Source organism: Trichechus manatus, unplaced genomic scaffold (genome assembly GCF_000243295.1).
Source record: "Trichechus manatus latirostris isolate Lorelei unplaced genomic scaffold, TriManLat1.0 scaffold00280, whole genome shotgun sequence".
In the NCBI taxonomy this organism is placed as follows: domain Eukaryota; kingdom Metazoa; phylum Chordata; class Mammalia; order Sirenia; family Trichechidae; genus Trichechus; species Trichechus manatus.
This window is the reverse complement of record NW_004444216.1, coordinates 920,906-943,805: the sequence shown is the minus strand read 5'-3', so window position 1 is coordinate 943,805 and position 22,900 is coordinate 920,906. Positions and strand designations below refer to the sequence as shown.

Sequence of the window (22,900 nt, the reverse complement as noted above, 5' to 3'; positions counted from 1 at the left end):
AAACTTTCAGCTAAGAAGTTATATTTTAATAACTGTCAGAAACTCTGCTACTACAAAAGGGCAGAGAGACTGATCAATCAATCATTCAATCAATCCAAGTACACTAAAGATCAAAAAACAAACCAGTCCTTCGAGCTGATTTCGACTTACAACGACCCTACAGGACAGAGTAGAACTGCCCTGTAGGGTTTCCAGGGAGCAGCTGGTGGATTCAAACTGCCGACCTTCTGGTTAGCAGCTGAGCTCTTACCAACTGTGCCACCAGGGCTTCAATCCCAGTACAGCAGAAAAAATAGATTAAAGAAGTAAAATGCTAAAATACTCCAATTATCCAAGAAAAATACAATGTTTCATATGGAACTCTTGTGGCAGAAGTATGAACTTAAATTTTGTTAGGTGGTAAAGGAAGGAATTCAACTGGTTCACACAGGAAGGGAGGGAGCTTGGCAAAGAGCTGCTGGTAGAACTGGAAGAACTCCAAGTTCTGGAAGAAACCCACGAGAAACGGCCATCATCAGCTCTTTTGGCCTCTACAGTAACCAGCAAGGGTTGGCCATATTAGAGGATTAAGAAGCCACGGAGTGCCTCTTCTGACTCCTTCCCTCTGTTCTCCTTCAGTTCTCAAAAATGTTAACTTTCACAGCCAGTAAGCATTTTTAGATATAATGTGATTTTAGAGGTCCCTCAAAACCCCCCAAGTGCCAAACCCCCATCTTTAATAAGTAAATCTTTCATTTGAGGATTAAAAAGCAAGCAGGTAGTTGATTTGACACCCATCTCTCATTCAGACTTAAGTGAAATCAGTAAATCAATCATCAGGCATTAAGGACTGAAAGCCTGCTATACTCTGCGGGGAAATTTCTGGGGTCATGTCTATGCAATCTAACCCTGACACCTTCATGGCCATAGCTGAATGATACAAAACTAGACATATGACTCAAACTGAGGCAATTGCATTCTCTCTCCATTCCAAATGGAGATGAACAGAAGAAACAGAGAGATTGATGGCTAATATAGGCAAATAAAATTAACAACAGAACTCTAGAGAGAAGTTTCTAGAACTTCTGCTGCTCAGGGGCTAACATGGACCTGGTTTGCCTTTCCTTCCCAAGTCTTGGCTGTCTGTTGTCGGCATAGTTTACACATGTAGTGAAAAGTAGAAGCAGAACACAGTGGCCTTTTTTCCTGGCCCAACTTTAATGAGAAGATTACTATTAGCAAACCAATACCACTCTGCATAATTTATGAAGGCTGTTTATTTTCCAACTTGCTGGTACATGACAGTAAGTTCTCAATGGATTTATTAATCAAGGCATTGCTTGATTAATAACCTTCCCAAGAAGTCATCTTGGCAAAGATAAATAATTTAACTTCTGCTTTTCTATTTAACCTAATCTTGGGTCATGAATTATTACTTTTTATAGTCCTATGAAAATAAATGTACCTTACTGCAGCAATCAAACAAAAGCTCAAAGATACTTTAGGGTAAATACTAAAGTTCTATTTAACAAACCCACAACATTAATTCTCAAATGTTACAGCTTTGTAAGTCAAATATCATAAATTTTAACACTGTACAATTAATATTTGGATTTTTTGATAAACATGATTTCAACCATTATAGAGTAGAAATTATTTTAAAAGGTATTTATTACTTAAATGTGATGAGGACACAGAACTAAACTCCTGGATTTAAATCACAGTTAATAAATTACACATATTAACTTCAATGAAATTTCTTTGGCCTTTCTAGCTTTTCTTGTTTATTACAGTGCAAAGAGATTTCTGAAGAAAGTTATCACTTTTTAGAGCTATCTCCCCAATTCTTCCACTCAGGAAATGATGTAATAACAATGTTTGGATCAGGAGTGTTGTTTGAGAAATAATATGTATAAAAATTATGGGTAACTTGAAAGTAAAAAAGTGTTGATATTGGGTAACATTTATTTGAAAAAAAAATTAAGCAACCCAAGATGACAATAGGAGAGTTATCTATCAGGGCAGCACTCTGAAGTAACCTCATGGCCACTACTGCATTGACTATTGGGCCCCCCTACCTTGGAGGAAAAGTCCAACCCCTGGAACTGAAAGATACTAGAGTCTGGGTTCTACTCCTTTTTGAGTTGAGGCAGTTCAATAATAATAATAACAATAGTAATAACAAATAATTAGCATCTATTATTTATCATGTGCCAGACACTTTATATGTATTAACTCACTTAATCCTCACAACACCATGAAGTTGATATTACTGCTATTCCTATTTTACAGTTGTGAAAACTGAGGTTGTACAAGGTTAAACAGTAAGTAGCAGAATATAGGAATTTAAACCCAGACAGACAGGTTCCATGGCTGGAGCCCTTACCCACTAATACTATTCACAACCTTACATAAAAGCCACCCTGTGTTCTTTTGCCTTGGCTCTCAGCACTAAAGGTGGCTGTGAAGGGTGGCATTTAACCCCTAATCATCACTACTTCTGCCTCTATTGACACTCATGGGCTGCGCTGTCAACCAGGAAGCTGTCAGGGTGTTAGGAAAGCAAATGAGAATATACAAAATTCTTAATTAGTCAAACTCACCCCTAAAAGTATGTAAAATAGTTATTATCAATAATCAAAGGGTTAGTATAAGGATAAATGTGCTAATACCTATTGAGCTACCTACAGTATAGACACATAAGAGCTTAACAAATGTTAGCTACTGTGTCATCTCCGTGAACTCCTAATGCTTCCTCTTCCTTCATACTGCTGCATGAGACAAGGAAGAAATATATATGCATTATTTAAATTCTTTTAGTATTCATCACAGGATATACTCTGGTTTATTATTCCAAAACATAACTCTGACTAAACCATGTATAATTAATACGAGTCAAGACTACAGCATCTTCCTTGTTTACATATTTCTAACAGTTTAATATAAATAGCATGAAAAGCTGTATCATATTTTTAAAGCAATTTAAATGCCAAGATGATGAACATATCTTGGCTATTTAAACACCTCTGCATTTTAAAAAATACACAGAATATTACTGACACTCATGCAATCATTTGAGATAAACAATGAGACCATGAAGCAAATCTGAATTATTCAAAATCAAATACATTAACTTGTTGGCTTCCTTTCATTTACCTACGTGCTATTGTCGTTAGGTGCTGCTGAGTCACTTCCGACTCATAGTGACCCTATAGGACAGAGCAGAACTGCCTCACAGGGTTTCCAAGGAGCGGCTGGTAGATTTGAACTGCTGACCTTTTAGTTAGCAGCTGAGCTCTTAAGCATTATGCCATCAGGGCTCCCTTACCTATATAGGCTAATATTAAAGTAGGAAAAAAGTTAAGATAAATTGTTCCCGGGTGCTTAGTCGAGATTTCCCAGAATTAGAATCTAAGGAACCTGAACTACTGTCATCAAGGAAAGGTTTACTGTAATTGCAAGGGTCCAGGGGGTTCCAGAACTGCTACTAAAGGATGACCAAAGATAGGGTGAGAGAAGATGTATATTTAATCTTCACTTGGTAGAATCAGGAAGAACTGTGCAGAGGAAGAGATCAAACATTTACTGACAGTATATTTGTTAAATTTATAATAAACAATTTATCTAGGGATTTTGCTAAAATACTAATATTTGTCAAGTACTTTATAAACCATTTGCAATCTTACGCTGTACAGGCCAGCATTAGCTTCTTTTATTGGTTGGACAACTGAGGCTTTTAAAGAATCCTCACCTAGTATTTAGGGGCACAAACCCACTTTTCTGATTTCCAATTCCATGTCCTTTCCTCTGCACCACACTCTTTTGTGTAACTTTTCACCCATAAGCCAGCATGTTCCACGGATACTTAGGGGGGGAAATTAGGTCAAATAAAATGAGAAATGCTGTCATCTCCATCAGTCACACTCCATATTATTCACATTGCAAAATCTTGCAACTATCAGATTTGTTTACCTTTCTCTCATTCAATATTTCCCAAAGTTATCTGACCACAAAAGCCAATTATTCTACTAACACTAACATCATGAAGAACACATTTTAGAAAATGTTACTATAGACCAAAGTATTCTGTTTAAATCTTAGTGTAACAGATATTCAGCATACAGACACTACTTCACAGGTTTAACTACTCATTAAACTAAATTTCTTTAAAAAATGTCTGGATTTGTGCACGGCACACCATAGGTACTCAGTTTAAGAACAAAGAACTACATAAACTAAAAATGTAATGTAAGTACTATCTCCTGACATCACTGTTCTCAAAGCAACAAACATTTACCAAGGACAAACTATGAGGTAAGACACTGAAATAAATAATGGAGATACAAAGATAATTCCTACCCTCACAGATTAGCCAAAACAAACAAACAAACAAAAACCAAACCCATTGCTGTCAAGTTGATTCCAACTCATAGCGACCCTATATGACAGAGTAGAAGTGCCCCTTAGGGTTTCCAAGGAGCAGCTGGTGGGTTCGAACTAACAACCTTTTGGTTAGCAGCCAAGCTCTTAACTGCTGTGCCACCAGGGCTCCCACAGATTCGCAGAGGAAATTAATTATACTGCAAGTCAGGCTTTGGCAAGTGCTAGAATAAACATAGATATCACCGTAACATAGAAGTAAAAGGATAACTGATTTTTACAAGAGATTTCCATGCAATTACTGCTACAAAGAGCACAGAAATTAATTTAGCTTAGATATCTAGGATGATAAAAGGGGACCAATACCTGTCTGTAGCTTTGTCTGTCCTTAGGCAGAATGTATTGCTCCCATTTCAAATCTGTTTCCTCAAGGAATATAGTCAAATATTACTAGGGTCACACATCAAAGTGACCCATTCAGAAGCCAACTCAAATAAGCTCCCGTTTGCAAGACAGAATAATCTGAACATCAAAAAGGACAGTAACTGCAATAAATTGAAACACATCAAATATCTTTAAAGCCAAAAATTCATAATAATTAAAAACAAACACATTTTAAAAAACCGAATAACATATTGTTGACCTTTGAAGGATACTAAGTAACTACCACATTACCTTGTAAACTTGCAAAAAGAGAATCAAGGAAAAAAATGCAATATACTATTTCCATGAAAAAGCACATGAAGCTTTTCTACAGAAGCACTAGCAGAGGACATCTAATCCAGCCTCCATGGGATTACAGAAAACGTCCTTGAGGGGAAGATACAGACTCTAAGTCTTAGGACGTTTGAGTTAGTTTTAAAAAAAAAAAAAAAAAAAGCAGAAGTGTCTTTTAAAGCACTAAGGTGAAAATCACTAGAGACTTCAAAAAGCTGTATTTGTTGGAGGGATGGAGTTACGCAGAGTAAATCAGGTTGAAGGCAGGGAGGGATAACAGATGAGGCTAGAAAGCTAATCAGAATTAGATCAGAGAAATCCTTAAAGGCTCCGTGAAGAAACTTGGGAGTTTACATGACATGTGAGAGAAAGCCTTTGAAGGGTGTTAAATAGGTAAGTACCTGTTGCTGTCAAGTTGATTCTGACTCATAGCAACCCTGTAGGACACAGCAGAACTACCCCCATAGGGTTTCCGAGGGTGTAATCTTTATAGAAGACTGGTGGGTTCAAACCACTGACCTTTCAGATGGCAGCTGAGCGCTTAACCACCGTGCCACCAGAGCTCCTTAACAGGTAAGTAACAAGGTCAAATTTTTGTTTAAGATAAGCCACTATGAGAAGGAAACATTTCACTGCAACAAGAATGAAGGAGCAATGAAGGGAGATCAGGGAGGATTTGAGAAATATTTAGGAGATAATAGTAATAAGAGAATGGTGATTGGAGCAACAAATTTGGAGGGAAATTTATGTGACTTCCCACAGCGCTTTAAAGATGATTCTATTACAGTACTAAGCATAAAGTATTATAGTTATTTGTTTACATTTTGGCTCCTCCATAATGCAGAGTTGCCTGAATATAAGTACTCAGTATCTTATACATAGGAGGCCCACCATAAACATACTTAAACGTATATGGCTACAAACTTTACCAGGTCATTATTTTTTGTAGAGAGGAAGAAAAGTCTTGCTAATAAAAGTCTTTAATCTTAAAAGTCAACCAGTACTCTAAAACTAAATGTACTGAATTTTCCCTATAAGAAGTGAATGTAATGAGGGAGAAAGTCTTGCTAATAAAAAGTCTTTAATCTTAAATGTCAACCAGTATTGGTAAAACTAAATGCATCGAATTTTTCCTGTATGAAGTCAATGTAATGAGGCTCCACCCAGTTATTATTTACCTCTGGTTTTCTACCAGTAAATAAAAACAAACTACATAGTAAAGTGTCACAGTGAACAAATAAGCAGTAATTTAAAACATATACTGCTGCCTATCTTTCTGGAGTCCTGGTGGCACAGTGGTTTAAGAGCTCGGCTACTAACCAAAAGGTCGACAGTTTGAATCTACCAGCCGCTCCTTGGAAACCCTATGGGGCAGCTCTACTCTGTCATATAGGGTCACTATGAGTCGGAATTAACTCGATGGCAATGGATTTGGTTTTGCGTTTTGGCCTACCATTTTGAGACTGGAAAACTAAAGACCTCATCCAATTTCCCAGAGCTCTACAAAAATTAAGTAAGGCCACCTTACTAACTTGCTCTTTCTATACTTTTACCTGTTTATAGAGTTATGCAGCAATCCCCTTTTGCATAAACCCGGTAAACCAGAACTCTTTTATCTGTATGTAACTCTAACCCAATAATAGGGGGTGGGGGCAAGACACTCAAAACAGAAAGCAAACTAAAGTTTAAGATTTCATTTTTAAATTACCAATTAAAATGTATCTTAATAGGGATATTAATTATGGGCAAAAGTTTGAGTGGAAAACATTTTAGGTTATATACTTTTCTCCCTGGGTAGTGCAAACGGTTAAGCGCTTGACTACTAACCAATAGGTTGTCGGTTTGAACCCACAGAGGTGTCTCAGAAGAAAAGCCTGGTGATCTGTTTCTGAAAGGTCACAGCCTTGAAAACCCTATGGAGTACAATTCTACTCTGACACACGTGGGGCTGCCATGAGTCAGAGTCAACTTGACAGCAACTGTTTGTTTGTTTTTTTAAATACCTTTCTCCAGCATTTTCTTCTCTGTGAATCAGTCCTCGGTATTGAATTAACAGCTTTCACTTGGATAAACTCTATGGGCCATCTGGCAAAGAGCAATTTAGCTTCTACAGTACCCTGTTAAACAGCATTTATAAATGTCATTCTGTGTAGAACTATAAACATAGAGCAGGTTAATAACAACACTGTTTTAGACACTCTCAGGTCTTTCAGAGGTGGTACATTTGCCTAATTTTAGGCTGCCAACGGCAACCTAACAACTTACTTCACCACTATGTTCATTACCATGGTTAAATATAAACTGACTGCAAGGTATTTGGAATATAACTGGCAAACATTATATCCTTCACTAACATCTCTATTTTAAACCTACTCATCAGAGAACGAAAGAGGTTAGAGCCTACAGTTTTCCAGTATGTCATAAAATATTTTTCTTCCCAAATCTCAATAGGTATGAGTAGCTTTATTCATAAAAGAACTTCATTTCTGTTCAAATAACATTGTTTCTTGGATCTCCTCATATCCGTGTAAACAACTACTTTAATTTTTAGGCATCATATCTGCCAACTGCTGTAGGCAAATGAGTGTTTCCTTTTAATGGAATAACTATTCCATTTACCCAAAATAAAGAAGTCAATAAATAAATAAGTAAATGTAGTATTTCAAAGAAGTTATGTACTACTGTAGGCAAATGAGTGTGTCCATTTAATGAAATAACTATTCCATTTATCCAAATAAAGAAGTTAATAAACAAATGAGTAAATACCGTATTTCAAAGAAGTTATGTACTATGTACAAATTCCTAATTCTGACATACCAAAGTATTTGCAAAACAAAAATAACCTTCTATTAGCAAATACTCAACTTGTAAAGAGGACAAATACATAATAATACTAGGCATCTAGGTTTTTATGTAATCTTAGTGCCTGAAGATGATGAAAACGCTATTTCAAAAACCTTAAAAACAGCTAAAGAATTTTCTACTGATTTTTTTTGAGAACTTAGTACTTTTATACCCAGGAGTACTGCATATAGATCCCCTTGATGTTTATAAACATTACCTGTATAGCAGCCCAGAAGCCTATTGCTAGGGAACGATGCAAGGTATTTTTTTCTGTTTTTCCATTTTCTCTACCCATGGGAGTTGAATCTGCCATCTCTATTAAGCAAAGGTACTGCTAGTTCAAAAAGTGAAATTCTGTAACTCCTGTTACAGCTGACAAGATCTCTAAACTAGGTTTAAAAAAAAACAAAACCTTATCTCTTAGTGTCTCAGTTTCTTCATCCGTAAAATAAAGATCTGTTGTTGTTGTTATTGTTAGCTGCCATCAAGTTGATTGCAACTCATGGTGACCCTACGTGTGCAAAGTAGAACTGCTCCATAGGGTTTTCAAGGCTGTGACCTTTCGGCAACAGATCGCTGGGCCTGTCTCCCGAGGTGCCCTTGGGTGGGTTTGAACTGCCAACCTTTCGGCTAGTAGCAGAGTGCCACCTAGGGACTCCCAAAATAAAGATATTGAAAGGTTAATTTCTAAGGTACCTTTCCGTCTCTGGAGCCCTGATGGTGCAGTGGTGAAGAGCTCAGCTGTTCAAATCCACCAGAGGCTCCTTGGAAACCCTATAGGGCAGTTCCACTCTGTCCTATAGGGTTGCTATGAGTTGGAATCAACTCGACGGAAATGAGTTTGGTTTTTTTTTGTTTTATTTTGTTTCCTTCTCTACATTTCTATGATTTCTATGAAGGAAGTTAGATAATAGCACAAACCAAACCAAACCGAACCTGTTGCTGTGAGACACTCAGAAAATCCACCTTTAGAATCCATGAAATAAAGTACTCTGATAGGTTTGGGGAAGTGATAATAATAATAATAAACACAGAAATAGCTATTATTTATTGAAGGCTTACTCTGTGTGGAGGAACCCTCGTGGCGCAGTGGTTAAGCGCTGGGCTGTTAACCAAAAGGTCGGTAGTTCGAACCTACCAGCCACTCTGCGGGAGAAAGATGTGGCAGTCTGCTTTTGTAAAGTTTTACAGCCTTGGAAACCCTACAGGAAAATTCCACTCTATCCTACAGGGTTGCTATGAGTCTGAATCGACTCGACAACAATAAGTTTGGTTTTTGGTTTTACTCTGTCTGGAGTACTATGGTAACACTTTACATATATCGAGTCAGTTAATACAATAAATATAAAAGATGACACTATAATCCTATTATACGTATGAAGAAAGTAAAATTCAGAGAAGTGACTTGTCCAAAATCGTATAGACTTTCAAGAATAAGGATTCGAATTCTTGCTTTCCAACCAAAAAAACTTGTTTTCCTGTTAACTACTGAAATATACTGCCTCAAACAGTAGTCATCCTTGGGGGGAAGAAGGGAGATAGGATGGGTTGTGATTGAAAGAAAGTATGAAGGTTTTTGGAAAGTTGGTAACATTCTTGATCTGAGTCCTGGTTTACACAAGTGTTCAGTTTGTAAAAATTCATTAAACTGAACACTTATAATCTATGTAATTGTATATTATACTTCAATAAAAATTAAATACATATATACATACATACACACATATATATGTATGTATATGTATAAATGTATATCTATCATCTACCTACCTACCTACCTACCTACCTACCTACCTACCTACCTATCTATCTATCTATCTATCTACCTACCTACCTATCTATCTATCTATCCTGCCTCCATGCATTTGTGAGGACTCTTTCCTTTGCATGCAAAAATTCAATTCGAACTAGCTTCAGCAATATCGAAAAAAAAAAAAACAGGGGAGATTCATTGCTGACATGGCTAAACCACCCAAAAATCAAGAGTGAAGCTAATCTCAGGGCAGGCTGAATCCAGGTATCAGAGCACCATGCTGGCCTGTTGCTTTGGTTTTTTTTTTCCCCACTCCTGGCCCTCTGTAGTGCTGTCTCATTGTCTTCTTTTGTCCACGATTTTCTCCATGATGTGGTAACACGTCTGGAGGATGCTTCAGACTTACATAACTCACACCGGTAAGAGTCTTTTCCACTAGCTCCAGATTTTCACAAGTTTATGAAAGGACAGCTTGGGTTATCTGGATATACCTGGACCGATCACTGTGGCCAAAAGGGTAAAGTACCATCTCTGGCTGCCTTATGAACATACTTCTTTGGTCAGATGGAAGGAGTACGTGCAGCACAGATATGGTGATTAGGGAAGCTGTTGGGTACTGGAAACCACTTTAATTTCTCACTTATTATAAGAACCTTATTTTTATGAACAATACTTACTTATTAAACAATTCATAAATGGCTATAAAAAAAACTCTTAAAAATCATATTTAAAGATAATTTACTTCCTCTTAACTCTGTGAGGTACATAAAACCCCCCAAAAAGAAAGAAAACCCAAACCCATTGCCATCGAGTTGATTCCGACTCATAGCAGCCCTATAAGACATAGAAGAACTGCCCCCAAAGGGTTTCCAAGGCTGTAAATCTTTCTGGAAGTAAACTGCCACATCTTTCTCCCATGTAGCAGCTGGTGGGTTCGAACCGCTGACCTTTCGGTTAGCTGCGAAGTGGTTTAACCACTGCACCAGCAGGGCTCCTTGATGAGGTAAACAGGGAAAGCACTATTAGCCTCAGTTTACAAAAGAAGAAATTGAGGTTCAGAGAGACTAAGTAATGTGTTCAAAATTTCAAACTGGTGAATGTCACAAAATCAAATGCAGGTCTTGATTCCAAGCACAGTGCTCTTTCAAGCACACCATACTATAAAGCATAGTACTTAAAAATTCCATTAAAGATTTAATAGTGCATATGAGAACACGGTTCAAGAAGAAAAAAACTTAAGAGAAAATGTAATAAGCTCATTTATCCATGGCTTAATACTTCTATGTTGGTAGATCTTAATTTTCTATCTACTACTATATCCACCCAGAGGCAACTTCAAATGACTTAAAAAAAAATAAGAGGATTTATTATCTCATACAAGAAGTCCCAGAGTAGAGCATTTCCAGTGTGATTAATTCTGTGGCTCAAAGAGTTCTGAAAAACTCAAGTTCTTTCCATCTTTCAACTCTGCCATGCTCAACTGGTTAGCAAGCTCCCCTCATGGAAGCCAGGTGACTACAACTGCTTCAGGCAGCAGAGCCTCACCCACCAATGTCCAGAGACAGGAAAAAAGATCCTCTATTTCATTTCATTCATCTACTTAAACTAAATTATAATTTTAAAATGCCTGGCACATAATAAACATTATGTAAGTTGTGTTATTACTGGGTCTCTTTTTAAGAGATGGGAAACTTTTCCCTGCAGCCTTTCGTGTCTCATTGGTCAGAACTGGAATACAAGTCCCTTTCTAAGTCAATCACTGACAAGAGAAACAGAATCCCATGATTATCTGAAACTAATCAGGAATAACCCCAGCTGGGACTTCAGATACATACTTCCGGGCCATAGGCTCTGTGGAGGAGAATGCATTCCCTAACAAAATAGAGGCTCTTCCAACTAGAAAAAAGGTCAGGAATAGATTTGAGTATGAAATCCTTGTATTCCAGCCAACTATACATCCTTTCTTCTCATGGTGCTAAAAGAATAGGAAGGAAACTGCTGATGCCTCGGGGCATAATTCTACAACATGGAGAGAGTAGTCTGTGGTGGGAAAATGTAGCCAACTCCAGAAAAGAGGGAAAGAAAAAGAGGGAGACAGACACATCTGATGGTGCTCTGGTCTTGGGATTCAGTCAACCTTGAAATAAGCTTCACCATAGACCTTCCCATGGTTTAACTGTGAAAGCCAATAAATTTCCTTTCGTTTGCTAAAGATAATTTGAGTTGGACTTGTCTTGCAAAAGAATCCTGACTGATGCACGAAGGATAATCTTAAAGGTAAATAACAGCACAGGTTTTCAGAGTTGAAAGCTGAGGCCTAATACTGGTTAACCGTCTGTGTGACCTTGGGCAAGTTACTTCTTTGAAAGACCATGAGTTGAGTAGTTTCCACAGAGACCTTATGACTCTCAAAGCCTAAAACTTACTATCTAGCCCTTTACAGAAAAAGTTTGCCAACTCTGGTTTAGAGCAATGAATTACATTCAGTACCCCTCACTCCTTCCCACAAATGCCAGTATTTCCCCAAAAGTAATCATGAAAACCAAAACTTCACCTCCCACATTTCCAACCCCTGCCTCTCAAACTCCCTACAAAGGATGAGGGGTGATAGAACTTTGGTTTGAGAACCACTGAGCTATAAAGAATTTAAAGGATTGCCTCTGGTGAACAGAACTCAGAGGCTGGGGAAGAAAAGGAAAGAGTAGTACTAAGTGCTAGCGGCTGCTATTTTTTGCAAGCCTAACTAATCTTTTAAATTATTCAAGAAAAAAAAAAATAAAAGCCAAAGAAAAATATAGGACAAATTAGATCCGGTTAATGGTTCTGGAATCTCCTCTAAGATAAAATACACAATTACATTTGCTATATTTTGTGACATCTGTTATGGTTGCTCAGGATAATTTTTTGGTTGCACATATCCAAAGGTGCTAGGTAAATAACCCTCAGATAAGAGAGGTGGTCACCAAGCTAACAGAATGTGAGCACAATATTTCAAACCCTCCTATCTCAAGAAAAGTCAGTTAACCCAGTATGTTCTATAAATGCTCTTCAGCGTAGTTAAAAGTGTTTAACATAAAAAGCCAAATACAGAAAATGTTTAATAAACATTACTAATTCCTATAAAGTACAAAATAGGAAAGAGAAAAAATTTCAAAGATTTTTGTAGAAAATTTTTTTTTAGTTTTTTTTTTTTAATTCAGAGTTTTCTTTAGCTAAGCAGGCTGGTTTTTAAGTTGACTGTAAGTTAAAAAAAAAAAACAAAGGTGACATTAATACAGAACCATAAAAGACTCAACTAATTGGATGATCAGCATCAATACTTTCACTTGAGTACTTTATATAAAAAATGTGATACTGCATGTCTGTGACGTATTCTACCCAGAAAACAAATAATAGATGGAAAGACCAACTGTATTCTTAGGTTTATCTAATATTTAAAATGTTTCAATTACCACTTATTTCTAATTCAACTAAATATAAAAATTTGCTGATTTTCCCCAAATACAAAAAGTCTTAAATATATAATTACACTTTGTTAATAGAGACCTCAAGAGTAAGGCATCAAAATGTTTTAAAATGCAAAAACAAACATGACTCACTACACACAATAAACATCTAAGATACTACATATAACAACATACATTTCAGAGAAAGTAAACGACATTCTTCACCAAGTAAACAATTTACTATATTTTCAAAAAAAGACATTTATTCTTACAGACTTTATAAAGGAAAACATTACATTGCTGAAATTTAGTTTTAAACGTATAGGATGACACAGCTAGTAAAGTACTTATGAAAACTAATCCTAAAACATCAAAATAAACATTTTTATTTTCAGTTTGGAAAATATAAACAGTCCCCTTTTTACTGTAAAGTTTGAGCTGCTGAATTATAACTTATAAGAAATATTAAAAACTGTAGTTTCTGTTAATAGTTATAAAAGAAATTAAAGCAAGAAAAATTTTAATACTTTTACAAAATGTTAATTATATCCATAATCCTGGAGATTTGTTTTATTTATAACTGATAATAACTAATCTATTTTGACAACGTAAGAATAAAAAGTATACAGTATATTTTTAAGCATCATCTTTCTAACTTATTTACAAGTAAAATTAGCACAAGGAAAACAAAAATAATCTTCCCTTTCTATTCAAAAGATCCTAAAATTAATCTTGTCATATTTTAGGTAGTATTTGATATAAATCTATAGCACAAAATAAATATGCATTTTTGGAATAAAAACATTTTAAAAGTTAAAAGCTTTGACTATCAACTTACCTTCTTTTGATACCAGACTATAGCATCTGTGACTTTGGACGCCATTTATTCCACCGAAATCACACATTAGTCATTTTTAGTCATTGTAGGCTGTACAAGAAATAAAAGCATACAAACTACTTTACTTCCACCTTCCAAAAGGAAACTGAACAACATGCATACACAGTACTCTGCTTACTTGCAGAGCAAGGGGTGTATGACTGTACTTATATTACAGTCTTCCTCATTACTATTTTAGCAACAGGTTGCCTTAAGTAAACAAAAATCAGCTGCCATAATAAAAGAATGTTCTTTCTGCATGAATGTAACACTTGACTTTTCTTACAAAATAGATTGTTGGTTTAAAAAATAAGACTTTAAAATAAATTCCAGAATTTGCTAGTTTATACTGGAAGTTTTTCATGCTGAAAATCACAGGTAATAGAAATCCATTCATTCACTCAGTAATAGATCAGCTTTTGCTACAGTTTCTATCTAGGAACAATTACTATCAATTATTATTGCTAGTGAAAGGTTTAACAAAGATGCCAAAATTTATAATCTTATTTTTCCTGATACTCAGTAACATAAAATTGAACAAAAATCAAATAACTGGAGAAGCCTAAGTAACTTATGTTAAATACTAGGCCAATAATAGAATTAATTTTACAGGAATCAAAATTTACTAATATTTAGAAATTTATCACACATCATTTCATAACCATCTTTCCTGTGTTTGTCTAAAAACAGTATTGGGTACTAAACTTGATGGTTCCTTAGCCCTAGACAGAATTCCAGAAGTTAACTCTGAAATACTTTATTGGTTATAAGGCACAGAGGGTGCCTCTGGTATGGTGGTAAGGATGAGCCTAAAACCAGTTCAAATGCAATACTGGCCCTAGAACTCATTACAAACCAAAATCATTCAAGGCCAGACAGGAGCTCATGGAAATCCTGGTAGTAAAGCACTCTGCTGAGCACATGCAGATCTGCAACTGTAGAGATGCTACCACTACAGAGTTTGCCAAGGGAAAATAAAATACCAGAGGTTTTATATACCATTCCTGCAAGCATATATACTTCTTGAGCATATTAATAGTCAAATATAATGAAAATTATCATCAGCAAGCTCAAATGTTCAGATGATCAATCTCTAAAAATTTAAAGGAGAATTTACTTAATGCCTGTATTTTTGATAGTGTTATAGACCAGATTATTTTATTTCCTTTCCTAGGATATTAATAATTTCATCTTTAGCCGATCAAATTCAAGCAAACTATGTTTTGAAATTCCTGTGAAATATCCTGGCATAATGGAAAGAAGAGCATTAGAGTCCAAAGACTTGGATTCAGATATTGGCTTTGTGTAATACTGTGTGTAATACTATGTGTCATACTGAATAAATTACTTAATTTCTCTGGACCTCACAGGGTCACTATGAGTCAGAATCGATGGCAACAGGTTTGGTTTTTTTGGTTTATAGTTACCCATCTTTAAGTAGCCCTGGTGGTGCATGGGTTAAAGCACCGGCTGCTAACCAAAAGGTCCGCCAATTCTAACCCACCAGCCACTCCTCAGGAGAAATATGTACCAATCTGCTTATGTAAAGATTACCAAAAAACCCCACTGCCATTGAGTCTGACTCACAGTGATCCTATGGGACAGAGCAGAACTGCCCCATAGGGTTTTCAAGGCTGCAAATCTTTATGGAAACAGACTGCCACATCTTTCTCCCTCAGATCAACTGGTGGGTTCGAACCGCCAATCTTTTGGTTAGCAGCCGAGTATTTTAACCACTCCACCACAGGACTCCTTATGTAAAGATTACAGCTTTGAAAAACCTATGGGGCAGTTCCACTCTGTCCCACAGGGTTCACTATGTGTTGAAATCCACTTGACGGCACACAACAAAAAAACACCTATTTGCTACAGGGTTTTTTTTAAATGACAGATAAGGAAAATAATATACATAAAATGCCTACCACAGTCCAGGACATACAGTAGATGATCAATTAAAAATTATTTTTAATGTTCATTTTTATATAAAAAATAAGTTCCCCAATCCAGGAATTAGGAAGCATTTATACTTCCTTTTTTAAACGTAGCAAACAGTTTAGGGAAGGAATACAGGTAATCAGCCTCTGTTAACATTATCATAAGATAATCATAAGATGGCAATGTCAGTTCTGAACTATACACACACAGATTTAGAGATTTCAGAGTTCACCTCCACTGAAGTCTCTCCGTCAGGTGTGGCCACCTTCATTTCTCTCACCAAAGTTTTTTGGGGAAGCTTTTCCTTTACTGACTTAAAAAAAATCTCCCATTTTGGTGTTTCCAACCTACAGGTCTCCAGGGTGACTCATTAATTTTTAACCACACTTTGTCCTAGGGGTTTTCTCCATAGATTCCACTAGAGGACTATCCATTAGACATTTACACCTTCGTTATATTTGTTTGTCAAGACAATCATGTATGTTTTCCAAACTGATTATAGTCCTTTCCCCCCTCAAAAACATGCAAAGTATGAAAAATGGTACAAAAGTATGAGAATATCTAAATTTTTCACTTTAATCTCCTGACTTGAAAAAGGCCTTTGCAACTTTTCTTGCTATTTGATTTCTCTATTATTCAGTTAATGATATTTATTGACAAAAATTCTAGATTATCTACTAAGACAAACATCCTCTTACTAACCCCGAGAGTATATAAATAATACACATTTCATATACAAAATACAAAAGGATTTTTTATTCACCCACTCTATTAAACATAAGAGCTATTTAATATATTTAGGAAATATTTAAATGGTCACAGTGATTTTAAAAAAGAGGCTTCAATGAAAGTGAGGTAACGATTGCCTGTTTCAAAATAAAATGATCTGAGAGATAATTTTTTTATATACTTTGGCTTTACCAATCTACATTTAGTAATAAATTTCTAAAATCAACTGCAACAGTAAGCTAGGTACATAAAATGTTCTAAATGTCTTTAGTTATGTTTGTTTGAAACAAAAACACCTTTCTTCAGTAAAGTTACGATCTGCTCTGCAAACTCATTTAATAGTTTTCCATTGTGTCAACAACATTTCAGTGACACTGAGTGGCTCATACCTATTTTTAAAACAAGTTTTACAGCATGCTGAGATAGCCTTCTGAATCAGACATCTGACAAAGCATACTCAAACATATCCAAATTTCACATGAGTATGAGCAGCAAGAATATACTAACAAAGGATTTCCTGAATAAAGATTTTTTTAAGTCTTTCCAACTCCTTTGACTCCATGACAGTGGAGGTAGAGGTATAGGTTTTATGGTTATGATGGAGCCCTGGTGCAGCAGCGGTTAAGAGCTCGGCTGCTTCGAATCCACCCATTGCTCCTTGGAAACCCTACGGGCAGTTCTACTCTGTCCTACAGGGTCGCTATGAGTCCGAATTGACTTGACGGCAACGAGTATGGTATGGTTACGATAGTTCATGTCAAATAACTGTTTTAACATTGAATTATGGCACTAAGGTCACTTTACAGAAAAAAGTAGCATAAAAAACTTATTGGGTACTATGAACAGAGGATCTTAATCTTTCTGATCAACTGATAGAAGGACAGATATTATGATATAAAAATAATCCAATCCTAAAACCACAAGGCTAATTGCAGGTATAATATTTAAATTTTGCTATAGACAGTTACTCTGAATTCTCTCTTGCAGTTTTAATTGTACCTTTGCAAAACATCTGAAATTATTCTTTACTATGTCAGGTTTCACACAAAATGCATTTATGATGCCAAAGACCAGAGAAGAAAAAGATGATTATAGAAGAGTCAGTATGTTGTCTGTCTTTATAGAATCTGACTATCAAGTATACTAATGACTAGTAAGTATTCTTTGTACAGATTTACTCACAGAAACTGTAAGATTTTTAACCATTCCCCATGTTAGAAAAATAAGTCTATCAATACTCCATGTTACAATGTACTTTTCTCGTTATTCTAAAAAAAATGTTTTTCTCTGTTCCAGCATGATAGATACTCTCACTATGTGCAGAAAACAATTTATGCCCACCCCTGACATTTTGCTTGCACTGCATTTCCACTCCATCCTTTTCTCAGCTTAGCCATCCTTCTAAGTCAGTTCAAATCCTACTTCCTCCAAGATGAAGTTTCTTACGCAAGTGCTCTTTTAGATTAAAAAATGCTGAAGCTTGATCTCTCCCTTCCAGCATGATCTCTACTAATAAATAAAGCACTTAAATAGAAATGCAAGGCAATATAACCACATGGGTCACTTGGTCATATGTAAACACTCTTGAGGAAAAAACCGGTGGAATTATTCCTTTGCGCCTCACTCAGTACCCAGTACAGTGTAATATACAGTAGAGGAAGCATAGCAGAGAAAAAGGAATGCCTAACCATCAGGAGGATTAGGTGCTAGATCCGAGTTCTGACACTCAGAGTTGTGTGCTCCTGAGTAAGTTACTGAGCTCTCTGGATCTCCGTTTCTCACCAGTGCCATCTAGCCCAACATTTCACAGCTCTTTAAAAAAGGTTAAACCAAAATAACAATTTTAATAATCTACACAAGTTCTTCCAAATTCCTTTACTAACACACCCGAAAATATCAGTATTAGTTAAATCAATATTACACACATGGAACATAGTGGAAACTTTCAGACAAAATGGAAAACGTGTTATTTTTAAAAGGGAGCTAGCTATGTTAACCTCCTCAAACTCTGATCTTGTCAGTATCCTGTTCAGCAATCCTCTACCACTCTCTCCTGCTTACAGAACAAAATCCATAACCCTTATACTTGTATTTAGACACTCTACAACCTGGTCCCTTATCTACTTGCCCAACATTATTGCTCATCAGTTTTCTAATATATCTTACATTTCAACTATACCACACTTCCTACTCTTTTCTATCTCTGTGCCAAAATTAACACTGCTCCTCTCTTTCCAAAAACAAGTTAAGATTTTGATAAGGCCTCCTGAATTCCACTTTATCAACAAGTTTCTCCCAAATTCTTCCATTCTGAATTTCTCATCTGCCCTGTGTCCTCATTACACTGACTATATTCTGTTTTTTATAGATTTTTGTTTACTTGTCTGTATGTGCCCTGTCCCCATCAAGTTCTTTGAGAGCAGGCCAATGTCTTTACTAGCTCTGAATTCCCCTATAGCTTCTAGTCTATATTTAGCACAAATGTTTACAAACCAAATTAAAAAGTTTCCAACCAAAGTGCCATCGCAAAAGAATGACTCTAAGAAGCTAGCACTGAAAATTCTACCTGTCCGACTCCTGCACTACCCCAACACGCACATCAACACACAAATATACTCTTTCCTAACATTAAAAGGTACTAACATATTGTGAAGAATAATCAATATGACTAGTTGTACTTGCTGGCATGTCATTCAATTAACCAATATAAAACTGTCTGCAGAACTAAAATGTCCAATGAAAAGGAGTTAAATTCAAACCTAACAAGTCTAGTCCAACTCCATTCCTAAATGCTAAAGTTAAATATAACTCAGTGCCTCCTCCACAGCTAAACAAGCAATTTTAAGAACTCAGACTCTGGGAACAAATTTGTTCTGCCCTTAAAAGGGTAACAGATGCTGAGGTTCAATTCAAACTTCTCATACTGATATTGAACGTTTTCGGGAAAAAAAAAAAATGAAATTCTGGTAGAAGGTACATGGTATGGGCAGAAGGAGACCTTCTAGTTTCAGGGTTGCTACTTTTTAATCATGTGACCTATAAATTGTCACTATCTCTTGGAAACGTTTAAATTCTTCAGCTGAAATGAGGATAATATTTCTTGGAATTATTGTGAAGAGTAAACACCACACACTATACGGTCAAAGTTGTTTTCAATGTTAGGGTAGAAAAGCGAAAATGCAAAATGAGGTCTAATAAATAGAGCTATCCATTTTCTATTATACCAATTCATTATAGGAATATTTATAATTTTTGTTTTCTTAAATGGAACCACTGCTTAGTATATTTCAGGCAAGAAAAATAATACATAAATAGTCTAAGACACAACTGTAGGTTAGTAAGTTCTTTCCAAACCTGTATTACTAGAAATGTTTTGTGCTATCTTCAAATCTAAGACAACCCTTTAAAGTAACTTTTTAAATTTCAGGGTTCTTTAACTTTAGCTTGTGCTCACAAAACCTGTACTATTCTTTTGGGCTTCTTTCTAATGTTTAAAAGATCCTTTAAATACCTAATTGATAGTGTATTAGGTTAGTACTTATTTTATTGCTGTGCTACTTGGAAAAATAAATAATAATTCACTTGAACAGTTTAACTTCCTCACTTATTCACAATAAAATTTTACCATTAACCAATCAGGCTCTACTCAAATAAGGATATGCTATTACTGGTCTCAGAGTTCCTGGGTGGTGCAAACAGTTAACATACTTGGCCACTAACTAAAAGATTGGAGGTTTGAGTCCACCCAGAGGCACCTCGGAAGAAAGGTCTGGCAATCTACTTACCAAAAAAAAAAAATCAGCCATTGAAAACCCTATGAATCCCAGTCTTACTTTGACACACATGGGATCACCGTAAGTCAGAGCTCATTCTATGACAACTGGTTTTTTATTACTGGCCTCTAGTAAAAACATTAACTACATCAGTGCTCCAGCTATTCTTTGTCAAAATAATAATGCACTATACAAACAAAAAAACACTCAAACCCATTGCCTTTAAGTCAATTCCAACTCACAGCAACCGTAAAGGACAGAGAACTGGCCCATAGGATTTCCAAGGCTGTAAATCTTTACAGAAGCAGACTACCACATCTTTTTTCCCACAGAATGGCTGGTGGGTTTGAACTACTGACCTTTCCATTAGTAGCCAAGTGCTTTAACCACAGTGCCACCAGGGCTCCTTAGTAATGCACTAAATGGTATCGAAATGGCTTAGAGTTAGCAGACCTTCAAAATCATTTAATTTAGAGATAGAGCATTGCTAACTGTATCTCATCATCAAAAATGCTACTGAGTAAAATTAAAACAACATTAATGTATTTTTATGCACATAACACGTGCCTTCTATGTTCGTTTGCCAACTGCTCCCTTCCTGTGAGGCATTTTCATAAGAGCGCTATGATAATTTTTTAAAATTAGGAGCCATTCAATAAATATGAAAGAATATATTAATATAGTCTATTGGTGATGCCTCCAATATAAGTCTCATACGACCCCTCCCTGGTTCTACTATCATAACCCTGGTGCAAGCCCATGTGATCTATTACTAACAGTCTGTTACCGTTTCTCCACTTTCACCATTTATCTTTCTAAAATACTGATCTCATCATTTTCCTTTTCTGCTTAAAAATCTCTAATGATTTCTCACTGCCTAAGAGTTTAATTAGCACAGTGTACAAGGCCCTTCTTTTACAACCTGACCATAGATTGACTACATTTACAGTCGTTAACATCCATCATCTCTACCTTCTTTTGCACGCATGACCTCTTACCGAGGCCTACTTCACCTCCCAACCATAATCTATAATCTAGCCACTTGGGATCCCAAATATACCATACACGTTCATGTTTTCCTTCTAGTCCTGATGTTACTTCCTCTGTCTAAAATAATTTTTTCCTTGTTCTGACAGATTTAAGAAGTTACTCTGGGTTCTTCTAAACACATATCACCATAGAAAATTAAGTTGTGAGAATATATAAGCAATAGAGTTCAAATAACTCAATTATATAAAGAGTAACTTAAGATTTAAATATTTCAAACTTCCAAAAAAAAGACAGGATACTAAACACAGGCATCTTACTTCACCCAACTGAAACTACAGCAAAGACATACACACACAAGCACAGGAAGAACAAAGAGAAAACAACAAAAAGGAAACTTGAAAAAGATACATAATTAGTAATGGACTTAGCAGATCTTAGAACGCAGAAGGTAGCAGTGGAAACAGGATAAAATCAACTAGTTTACACCATATAATTAACAAAAGGTTCAGGGACTGGCAGCTCAGGCACCAGTGGAAGTGAGAGTGAAGGTGAGACTAAAAAGAGCAAGACTGGTTGAAAGCTGTTCAAGGAGCAGATCCCTTCTTGCACTCCACGCTACTGAGTGACCACGTCTTCTCCACCCTGCAAATAACTGGAAGTTTATTCCCTACAGAGGTTAGCACATACATATCTGTAAGTATGGAGGTAAATAAAATATCCGTTAAAAGAGCTGGCAATACTTGTACCGGCGAAAGGGAAGATGTGCAGAGCAGGGCTGGGCCTGCTATTTTTCCTATACTTTTTATAATTAATTGTCTCTTAAAATACATCTATATAGAAGCTTGATAAAAATCACAACTTGAAACAAAGATTTGTTAAACTTCAATTACAAAATAGTTACAGCTTCAGTAAATTGGAATCCTAATATTCACAAATGTGATGCATTTATGTAAATCTATTCCAAAATATTATCTAGCATATTAGGTGGCTATTTTTTACCTAATAATTGTACTTACACACTGGGCTTGTAATTAGTTCTAAGAAGGCAGATGGAAGGTTAATGGTGAAGTGGAAATGGGGATAAAAGAAACAAATTGTGTTGCCTGGGTTTTCTTTTCCTATAGTTACAGTGTTCATATTTAAAACTAGGATGCATGGTTTTTAATGTATCAAAATACCTCTGAGGACAAAGGTACTGTTCTTGAAACTAGGTCATTTTTAAATTTATAAGCATATGGTTCATCACCAAATATACTATCTTATATAATACTACTACTAATACACATAGATCATTGATTCAGAGTTAATAAAAATGAAGTTTGGATGCTTTGCTCCATATCACAGTACCACTAACGACCAAGCCAACTGGCCTAAACTGCCTAGAAATTCAGGAATGTAACACAATTTAACAGCCACTACACCAACAATAGGAGCCCTGGTGGCGCAGTAGTTAAGGGCTTGGCTGCTAACCAAAAGG

At 35.9% G+C, this 22,900-nt stretch overlaps 1 long non-coding RNA gene across 2 annotated transcripts in view; it reads right to left on the bottom strand.

Moving 5' to 3' along the window:
• Nucleotides 1–261: 261 nt before the first annotated feature.
• The window catches only part of LOC111819151 (uncharacterized), a 46,686-nt gene continuing 24,047 nt past the window's right edge, over nt 262–22,900 (bottom strand). The window contains exons 2-4 of one of the 2 annotated variants that reach the window (XR_002822912.1): nt 13,958–14,047; nt 7,080–7,193; nt 262–4,904 (exon numbers count right to left, since the gene is read on the bottom strand). This is a non-coding gene — a long non-coding RNA (uncharacterized LOC111819151). The remainder of the gene's footprint in view (nt 4,905–7,079; nt 7,194–13,957; nt 14,048–22,900) is intronic. The other variant, XR_002822913.1, reaches the window with a different exon arrangement.